Here is a 10,332-nt window from a genome sequence, read left to right on the forward strand (position 1 = left end):
ATTGTTCATTTGGTGGAAGTGCTAATGAAGATCCCAACCAACATCTCACAAAATTCCTGAGAATTTGTGACACTGTGAAGTCCAATGGAGTCCAGGAAGATGCCTATAAACTGCTTTTGTTCCCATTTTCACTTAGGGACAAGGCAGCTAAGTGGCTGGAATCATTCCCAAGGGGGAGTCTAACAACATGGGATGAGGTGGAAAGCAAGTTTCTGGCACGTTTCTACCCCCCACAAAAGGTCAATAGGCTTCGATCTGAGGTTCAGACTTTTAGACAACAAGATGGTGAAACTCTCTACGAGGCATGGGAGAGATTCAAGGACTTGACAAGGAAATGCCCACCAGACATGTTCCATGATTGGGTGCAATTGCATATTTTCTATGATGGACTCTCTTATGAATCAAGGAAGGCTGTAGACCATTCATCAGGAGGTTCATTGAACAGGAAAAAGACTGTGGAAGAGGCCATTGAGGTGATTGAGACAGTGGCTGAGAATGAGTACTACTATGCATCAGAAAGGCACAACACTAAGGGAGTCATGGAGCTGAACCATGTTGATACAATTCTAGCCCAAAACAAGGTGTTTGCCAAGCAACTAGCAGAGCTTACCAGGCAATTAGAAACAAAGCAAGTGGCTGCAATACACACACAAGATCAAGAGGAAGTAAGCATTGAAGGAGGTGATTGGGAAGAGGCCAACTATGTGGGAAACCAACAAAGGCAATCATATGATCCACATTCCAACACTTACAACCCAGGATGGAAAAATCACCCAAACTTTGGGTGGGAGAACCAACAAACCCAACCACAAAACCACAAACCTTACAACCACAACCAACATAACAATTCCACATACCAAAACTCCAACCAAAGATCATACCAAGCCACACAAAACACTTACCCCCAACCATCATATCATGGCCAAAATAATCAACCTACCCAACTTAATCCGAACCAACAATTTCAAGATCAATTAAACCGGATAGAAGGAATGCTTGCAACCATGAGTCAAGACATAACCGAATTGAAAGCTTTTAAGGAAGAAGTAAACTCTAACCTGCAAAACCAAGGAGCTGCCATCCAGAAGCTAGAAAATCAAATTGTGTATTTGTCTAAGCAAACCCCTGGGACAAGCGCTTCTCATGCTGCCAAGGCTATTGCAAGGGAAGAGTGTAAAGCCATAACCCTCAGAAGTGGAAAGAATCTGAAGGAGATCTCAAAGGAAACCACAGAGGATGAAGCAAAGGAAAATGTGAAAGACAAAGAACAAGGACAATCTTTTACACCGTTTGCAACAAAAGAAAAAGAAAAAGAGGTCCTGAAGCCTTATACACCTAAAGCACCTTATCCTCAACGTTTGATGAAAAGTGAAAAGGATGGCCAATTCTCCAGGTTCTTGGAGATTTTCAAGAAGCTTCAAATTAACATTCCCTTTGCTGAGGCAATAGAGCAAATGCCACTATATGCAAAATTCTTAAAGGAATTGATGACCAAGAAGAGAAGCTGGAGAAATGAGGAAACTGTGTTGTTAACTGAAGAATGCAGTGCCATCATTCAGCACAAATTACCTCAGAAATTGAAGGATCCAGGCAGTTTCCAAATCCCCTGCATCATAGGAGAAGTCATGGTGGAGAAGGCCTTGTGTGACTTAGGGGCCAGTATCAATTTGATGTCTCTAACAATGATGAGAAGAATGAAGATTGAGGAAGCCAAACCAACAAGAATGGCCCTCCAATTGGCAGATCGAACTTTTAAATTCCCTCATGGGATAGTTGAGGATTTGTTGGTGAAAGTGGGAGATTTTATATTTCCTGCTGATTTTGTGGTGTTAGATATGGAGGAAGAAGCCAAGGCTTCAATAATTCTGGGAAGACCCTTCCTGGCTACTGCTGGAGCCATCATAGATGTACAAAAGGGTGAACTCACTCTTAGACTACATGATGAGAAATTGGTGTTTAACGTATTCAAGGCAATGAGCTATCCATCAGAATCACTAAGGGAATGCATGAGGATTGATGTAGTGGACATTGCAGTACAAGAAACTTTTGAGGAAACAATAAAGGAAGTGGCAGAGGAGGAGTTCACCAAGGATATTGAAGTTAGTGACATCAAGGCTGCTGAAACAACCATGCCAAGCATGCCAGAGAGAGTGAAAGAAGAGAAGGAAGCACCAAAACCTGAGCTCAAAGCATTGCCCCCTAATCTCAAGTATGCATACTTGGGTAGTGATGAGAGTCACCCTGTTATCATTAGCTCTGCCCTGAGCCAAGAACAGGAAGAAGAATTGATCAAGGTGCTACAAACTCATCAAGATGCCATTGGATGGACCCTAGCCGATTTGAAGGGAATAAGCTCATCCATATGCATGCATAAAATCTTGTTAGAAGAGGATGCTAGACCCTCCATTCAAGCTCAGAGAAGATTGAATCCTGTCATGAAAGAAGTGGTACAAAAGGAAGTTATGAAGTTATGGCAGGCAGGGGTAATCTACCCCATTTCTGATAGCCCATGGGTTAGTCCCATCCATGTAGTTCCCAAGAAAGGTGGCATAACTGTGGTGCCAAATGAGAAGAACGAACTCATACCCACAAGAACCGTCACTGGGTGGAGGATGTGCATAGACTACAGGAAGCTCAATGAAGCCACCAGAAAGGATCATTTTCCACTCCCATTCATGGATCAGATGCTTGAAAGGCTTGCCGGACATGCTTACTATTGTTTTTTAGATGGATATTCAGGCTACAACCAAATAGTAGTTGATCCTAAAGATCAAGAGAAAACATCATTTGTTTGTCCATATGGAGTTTTTGCTTATAGACGCATGCCCTTTGGATTGTGCAATGCACCTGCCACTTTCCAAAGATGCATGCTGTCCATCTTTTCGGACATGATTGAAAAATTTATTGAGGTCTTCATGGACGATTTTTCTGTGTTTGGAGATTCTTTTCCTAGCTGCCTACACCACCTTGCCTTGGTGCTTAAGAGATGCCAAGAGACTAACCTAGTATTAAACTGGGAAAAGTGTCATTTCATGGTCACAGAAGGAATAGTCCTTGGCCACAAAATCTCTAATAGAGGCATTGAGGTGGACAGAGCTAAGGTGGAACTCATTGAAAAATTACCTCCACCAAGTAATGTAAGGGCAGTTAGGAGTTTTTTGGGACACGCTGGTTTTTACAGAAGGTTTATTAGAGACTTTTCTAAAATAGCCAAACCTTTGAGTAACTTGCTTGTCTCTGACACACCCTTTGTATTTGATAAAAATTGCATGCTAGCCTATGAACTTTTGAAGCAAAAACTTTCCTCTGCACCTATCATTGCCCCACCTGATTGGAACTTACCTTTTGAACTGATGTGTGATGCATCAGACCTTGCTATTGGGGCAGTGTTAGGACAAAGGAAAGACAATTTGGTACATGTGATTTATTATGCCAGTAAAGTCTTGAATGATAACCAAAGGAATTACACAACCACTGAAAAAGAACTCTTGGCAATAGTCTTTGCATTTGACAAATTTAGATCCTATCTCATTGGATCTAAAGTCATTGTCTTCACTGATCATTCAGCTTTAAAATACTTACTTGCTAAACAAGAATCCAAACCAAGACTTATTAGATGGGTTCTTTTGTTGCAGGAATTTGACATTGAAATCAAAGACAAGAAGGGTGTAGAGAACAAGGTGGCAGACCATTTATCAAGAATACCATGTGAAGAAGGAAGCGCACAAAGCACACATATAAATGAGTGCTTTCCTGATGAACAACTCATGGTAATTCACAAAGCACCCTGGTTTGTAGACATAGCAAACTTCAAGGCCACTGGGAGTTTACCGTTGGAATTTAACAAACATCAAAGGAAGAAATTGGTAAATGATGCCAAATACTTCATCTGGGACGAACCATACTTGTTCAAAAAATGTTCCGATGGCATACTCAGAAGATGCATATCCGAGGAAGAAGGAAGGGAAGTCTTATGGGACTGCCATGGCTCCACTTATGGAGGACATTTTGCAGGAGAAAGAACAGCAGCTAAGGTGTTGCAGTGTGGTTTTTATTGGCCCACTATCTTCAAAGATGCAAAAGAATTAGTGAAGCACTGCCATGAATGCCAGAAAGCGGGGAACCTGCCAAGAAGAAATGAAATGCCACAACAATTCATTCTGGAACTTGAATTGTTTGATGTATGGGGGATAGATTTCATGGGACCCTTTCCCTCCTCATACTCAAATAATTACATTCTTGTGGCAGTAGACTATGTCTCCAAATGGGTTGAAGCAATAGCAACTCCAACCAATGATAATAAGGTAGTCATGAACTTCCTCAGAAAACACATTTTTTGCCGTTTTGGGGTTCCAAGAGCAATCATCAGTGATGGAGGAAGCCACTTCTGCAACAAACCATTAGAGGCATTGCTTCTAAAATATGGAGTCAAACACAAGGTAGCCACACCATACCATCCACAGACAAGTGGGCAAGCCGAAATATCTAACAGAAAACTCAAAAGGATCCTGGAAAAGACTGTGGGAACTTCAAGGAAGGACTGGTCGATTAAGCTAGATGATGCTCTTTGGGCATATAGGACAGCTTTCAAAACACCAATTGGAATGTCTCCTTACCAACTAGTATATGGAAAAGCTTGCCATTTGCCACTGGAGTTGGAGCACAAGGCATACTGGGCCTTGAAACTTTTGAACTTGGACAACAAAGCTGCTGGAGAAAGAAGGATGTTGCAAATTCAAGAGTTGGAAGAATTCAGAGCGGAAGCTTATGAGAATGCCAAAATTTACAAAGAAAGAGCAAAGAAGAAGCATGACAGCAACATAGCCCCAAGGAAATTTGAAGAAGGACAAAAAGTATTGCTCTACAATTCTAGGCTGAAGCTATTTCCAGGGAAGCTAAAATCAAGGTGGTCAGGACCATTCCTTGTCACCAAGGTCTCCAAATATGGACAAGTAGAAATCATGGAAGAAAAGTCACAACGAACCTTCATTGTGAACGGTCAAAGACTCAAACATTACTTGGGAGATGTGGATGAGAAGGACAAAGTTAAATATCACCTCAACTGAGGAAGCTGACCGTCAAGCTAATGACGTTAAAGAAGCGCTTGTTGGGAGGCAACCCAACCTGAGGTAATACCCTTTTGCTGTTTCTTTTATTTGTTTCAATAAAAAGGGTGAAGTAATTTCTGTGCATTGCAAAGAATTAAGTTTGGTGTTTCACACCAAACAATGAATTCGTGGATCAATAATTCAAAGGGGAATGTGTGACTCTAAGTTTGGTGTTCCACCATAAAGATCAACTGAACACAACAACCTTTGAATTATATGAGAGGAACAACCATTCTAAGCAGTCACAGAAATGCTTAAAACCCTTAGCAGCAACTTCATTCCAAAGAGAACTCAAGGATTCAAAGCACAGAGAAGTAAGTGGGAGACTAAGTTTGGTGTTCACACACCAACTTAAGACTCAGATACTTACCCACACATAGTTGAGCTAACCACTCAAGTGCTTGAGAAGCAAGCAACTTCATCACTCTTTGCAGGAAAGGAAACAAGGATTTTAAAGCATGAAGCAACATTTAGGAGAAGAAGGGAAATCAAATTGTTTCCTGGCAACAAAGAGAAAACAAGGAATTTCACAAGGTGGTATTGTTCCTTGATAATTCTTTAAAAAGGGCAAACAAAAGCATGCTTGTTCTGGTTTAAACTGTAAATGTTGAATCTTTCTGGAATGTGAAGTTTTTAATATATTTGTCTGTTTATTGCTTTGAATAAAGTGAATGCCTAGATGTTTGGATATAACTTCACCTTCTTAAACGAGTGCTTGCCATGCTTGTTCTGTTTCCAAAAATAAAAGAAAAGTTTGAACAAAAGTAACTTGGCTAAATTAGTGACAAATCAAGTAGAATTAAGTGGTGGTATGCATGCCTGATTGTTTAGTCAGATCACTGGAATTAGAGTGTAGAATTATCATTCTTTGTGTAGAAATTGAAAACTGTCTATGGATCTTGATGAATAAATGTCTTTGGCCATGAAAAAGAAAGAAAAAGAAGAAGAAAAAGCCACTGAAAAAGGGCAACCAAAAAGCAAAAAAAAAAAAAAAATTTGAGAAAATAAGCTAGGTACCAATGGTTTGAACTTCTGAGACAAATGCCTGTGGTGTTTATGTATTAAGGATATGCTTGGATGAATAGGTTCTGAGGAGTGTTTCAACACTTGGTAACTTGGGTTAACTAACCCGGGATTATCAACCAAAAGTCCATTATCAAGAGCAACCTAAATACAAAACATTTAGTCACACAAAGAGGTGCTGGGCACCAATGTCTCAAGAAGAAATGTGAACTAAAATGCCTAAAGTGGATATGTGTAGTGCACTGATAAGAAAAAGAAAATGCCAAAGGCTTGTGCAACACATGACACTAAGCAAACAAGGAGCAAAAGAAGCTCTAAGAAAAAGAAAAGAAAAACAAAGAAGAGAAAAGTGCCAAGGACATAAGAATAACAAGAGGCCATAGCAGTGTTTGATGGATGCAATGAAAAAGTGATAATCTTACCTGATAAGAATGAAAAAGTGATGCTGCAACTTTCTGCATAAAACCCTTCTGATGAACTTCAAATGCTTGCTAATATAGCCAATATAATTGCTTTCTGTTTCATACTTTCTTCTCAAATAACTCAGGACTTGCTTAGGGACAAGCAAGTATTAAGTTTGGTGTTGTGATGCCGAGGCATCTTAGGCTAGTTTCACTAGCATTTTTCTGTTAGTTTTAGTTGTTTTATGCATTTTCTTGAGCTTAAAGTAACCAAAAATGGTTAAATGAAGAACAAAGCAATGAACCATCCAAACAGTATGATTTTAATGCAAATTCCATGAGTTCTAGTTATATTACTTGAATGCTATGAATGGAAGATTTCTCATGAAATTTTGCAAGACTTTGATGCATTTGTTTGGATGATTTCAGGGAAGAAGAGGCTAAGCAAGGAAGCAACAAAATCAATAAAGGAAGCTTGAATATCACATGTGGAGTTTAAGTTCCAGTTTAAGCCTAAACTGGAGCTTAAACGCCAGAATAAGAAATGCTGGAATTGAAGTTTAACCTCCAGTTTAACCTTAAACTGGAGGTTAAACGCCAGAATGAAAAGTCTCACCAAAGAAGCATTCCACGTTTAACCTCCAGTTTGACCTCAAACTGGAGGTTAAACGCCAGAATGATAATGCCATTCAGGAAGGAGTTCCACGTTTAACCTCCAGTTTAACCTTAAACTGGAGGTTAAACGCCAGAATGGGAAAAGCACCAGGGAGCCATTTCCACGTTTAAGCTCCAGTTTGACCTCAAACTGGAGCTTAAACGTGTTCGACCAAGTTTTCTCCTCCAGGGTTGCTCTCTCCATTTCCACGTTTAAGCTCCAGTTTGACCTCAAACTGGAGCTTAAACGTGTTCGACACCTCCAGGGCTACCCTTCTAAGCTTCCACGTTTAACCTCCAGTTTAACCTTAAACTGGAGGTTAAACGTGTTCGACCTCCAGGATGCCTCCTTCCATTTCCACGTTTAACCTCCAGTTTAACCTTAAACTGGAGGTTAAACGTGTTCGACCTCCAGGGCTGCCCTTCCTATATCCACGTTTAAGCTTCAGTTTTACCTTAAACTGAAGCTTAAATGTGTTCGACTACATGACTCTCCAGGGCTGCCTTCTTCCATTTCCACGTTTAAGCTTCAGTTTAACCTTAAACTAAAGCTTAAACGTGCTTCTACAAAAGGCCTCACTGGAAGTGTCTGGCGTTTACGCTGCAGTTTAAGCTTAAACTGCAACTTAAACGCCACTCTTGGAAAAGGTTTCTGGACCAAAAATATTGTGGTTTAAGTTAGTATTTGAGCACAAACATTAACTTAAACTTATTCTGGTATGAAACCCAATTGAATATCATGGTTTATGGGATTGGGCCTGAAGGATTGATGAGTTTGAAATCTCAATTTATTGAGTCATGTGTCATTATTTGATTATCACTAAGTTGGCTCAATGAATGTTACAGAATTTGGATCAACAGCCTCATCAAGATTATGGATCATAAACCCAAGGCAAAAGGAAAGCAGGGAGAGGCCTCAAAGCCCAAGAAACACAACAGAAGCTCAATATAGAAAGTGTATAAATAGGATAGAATTTAAGTTAGAAAGGACTTTTACCTTCACTTTTAGCTAGTTTTCATATCTTTGTAATTGAATTCAGAGCTATGACTCACTAAACCCCCTTTCATTGGGTTAGGGAGCTCTATTGTAATTCAATGAATCAATAATAGTTTATCTTCTTCTTCAATCTTTTCTCTTGAATTTTGTTAGAAAGCTTCTCGATCTAATTCCATTGGGTAGTTGTCTTGGGAAAGAAACTACCCATAATTGGAATCCTTCGGAACCTTGGGAAAGGAATGGAGGATTCATGCTAGAGAAGCTTTCTCACAGTGAATTGGATTGGGGTTTGGATGGATATTGTGACATGTAATCCTACCAAATTGTGGTTCATGAAACTGTGTGGTATAATCAGTGATCGAGCATCATCTCTTCTTATGAACATTTAAACCAAGGGATTGGGAATTTGTTTGTTTTTAGAGAGAATTGGTGAGCCAAGGGATTGGGATCCAATCATATAAGATTGCCAAGCAAAATTTAATGAACGCATTGGTTGAGGAAGAGATATACATGTTTTGATTCGGAGATCTCAATATCTCCTAACACCCAATGAATTCCCAATTTCTGATTTCCAATTTCTCTTTACATTCTGCAACTCAATTCTTGCAATCACCCCCATTCCCTTTTAATTTCAGCAATTTACATTCTGCTCTTTAATTCATGCAATTTCAGATTCCGCCATTTAAATTTCTTGTCATTTACTTTTCCCGCCAATTTTATATTCCGCAATTCTCATCTAAATCTTGATTCCGCTCAACTAGAACACACTTCTAATCTGAATTGCTCACTCAACCAATCCTTGTGGGATTCGACCTCACTCTATTGTGAGTTTTTACTTGACGATAACCGGTGCACTTGCCGGAAGGAATTTTGCCGATCGTGCAATTTCCTAAATCGTAGCATAACAAGTTTATGCGCATCAAGTTTATGGCGCCGTTGCCGGGGATTGGTTTTCGATTGACAATTCTCCAATTGGAAGTTAACTAGATTGAGCAATTTTTCTTGCTTTGTTAATTCTGTTCAAGTTACTTGTTGAATTTTAATTTCTGCACTCGGTTACATGCTTTCTTTCTTTATGCCTTTAAATTCAAGCAACTAACTCACTGACTCACTAACTGTTTGAATTAATTCCTCAATTGCTCTAACCATACTCTTCCATTAACCAAGAGTATTTCACTTGTTTGTGCCTGTGCTGTGTTCTTGTATGACAGGTAGGAGAGGAGAGACATCAACTCCTCCATATACCGAACCAGAGAGGACACTTCATAGACTGAGAAGGGAAGCAAGAGGGAAGAGAGTAGTGGGAGAAGAGGAATCTGAAGGAGAATCTGAGGACAATTTTGAGGAAGCTTTAGATCTCAACATGGATAGAGAAGTTCACAACCATGAGAGAGCTGATGGAAACAATGCCATTCCTGAGAGGAGGGTTCTTAGTTCATACATAAACCCAACCTCTGGGAATTGTGGTAGCAGCATCCAGAAACCACCCATTCAGGCCAACAATTTCGAGCTCAAACCACAGCTAATATCACTGGTGGATAATCATTGTTCATTTGGTGGAAGTGCTAATGAAGATCCCAACCAACATCTCACAAAATTCCTGAGAATTTGTGACACTGTGAAGTCCAATGGAGTCCAGGAAGATGCCTATAAACTGCTTTTGTTCCCATTTTCACTTAGGGACAAGGCAGCTAAGTGGCTGGAATCATTCCCAAGGGGGAGTCTAACAACATGGGATGAGGTGGAAAGCAAGTTTCTGGCACGTTTCTACCCCCCACAAAAGGTCAATAGGCTTCGATCTGAGGTTCAGACTTTTAGACAACAAGATGGTGAAACTCTCTACGAGGCATGGGAGAGATTCAAGGACTTGACAAGGAAATGCCCACCAGACATGTTCCATGATTGGGTGCAATTGCATATTTTCTATGATGGACTCTCTTATGAATCAAGGAAGGCTGTAGACCATTCATCAGGAGGTTCATTGAACAGGAAAAAGACTGTGGAAGAGGCCATTGAGGTGATTGAGACAGTGGCTGAGAATGAGTACTACTATGCATCAGAAAGGCACAACACTAAGGGAGTCATGGAGCTGAACCATGTTGATACAATTCTAGCCCAAAACAAGGTGTTTGCCAAGCAACTAGCAGAG

General features: G+C 40.1%; 2 non-coding genes across 2 annotated transcripts; both read right to left on the reverse strand.

Moving 5' to 3' along the window:
• Window positions 1–245: 245 nt before the first annotated feature.
• LOC148579753 (small nucleolar RNA R71) lies at window positions 246–349 on the reverse strand. The gene has a single exon (XR_015899352.1). It is a non-coding gene; the product is annotated as a small nucleolar RNA R71 (small nucleolar RNA).
• Window positions 350–9,972: 9,623 nt separating this feature from the next.
• LOC148579754 (small nucleolar RNA R71) lies at window positions 9,973–10,076 on the reverse strand. The gene has a single exon (XR_015899354.1). It is a non-coding gene; the product is annotated as a small nucleolar RNA R71 (small nucleolar RNA).
• Window positions 10,077–10,332: the final 256 nt, after the last annotated feature.

This window comes from Arachis ipaensis, chromosome B10, assembly GCF_059453495.1.
Source record: "Arachis ipaensis isolate K30076 ecotype BB chromosome B10, ASM5945349v1, whole genome shotgun sequence".
Lineage (NCBI taxonomy): Eukaryota > Viridiplantae > Streptophyta > Magnoliopsida > Fabales > Fabaceae > Arachis > Arachis ipaensis.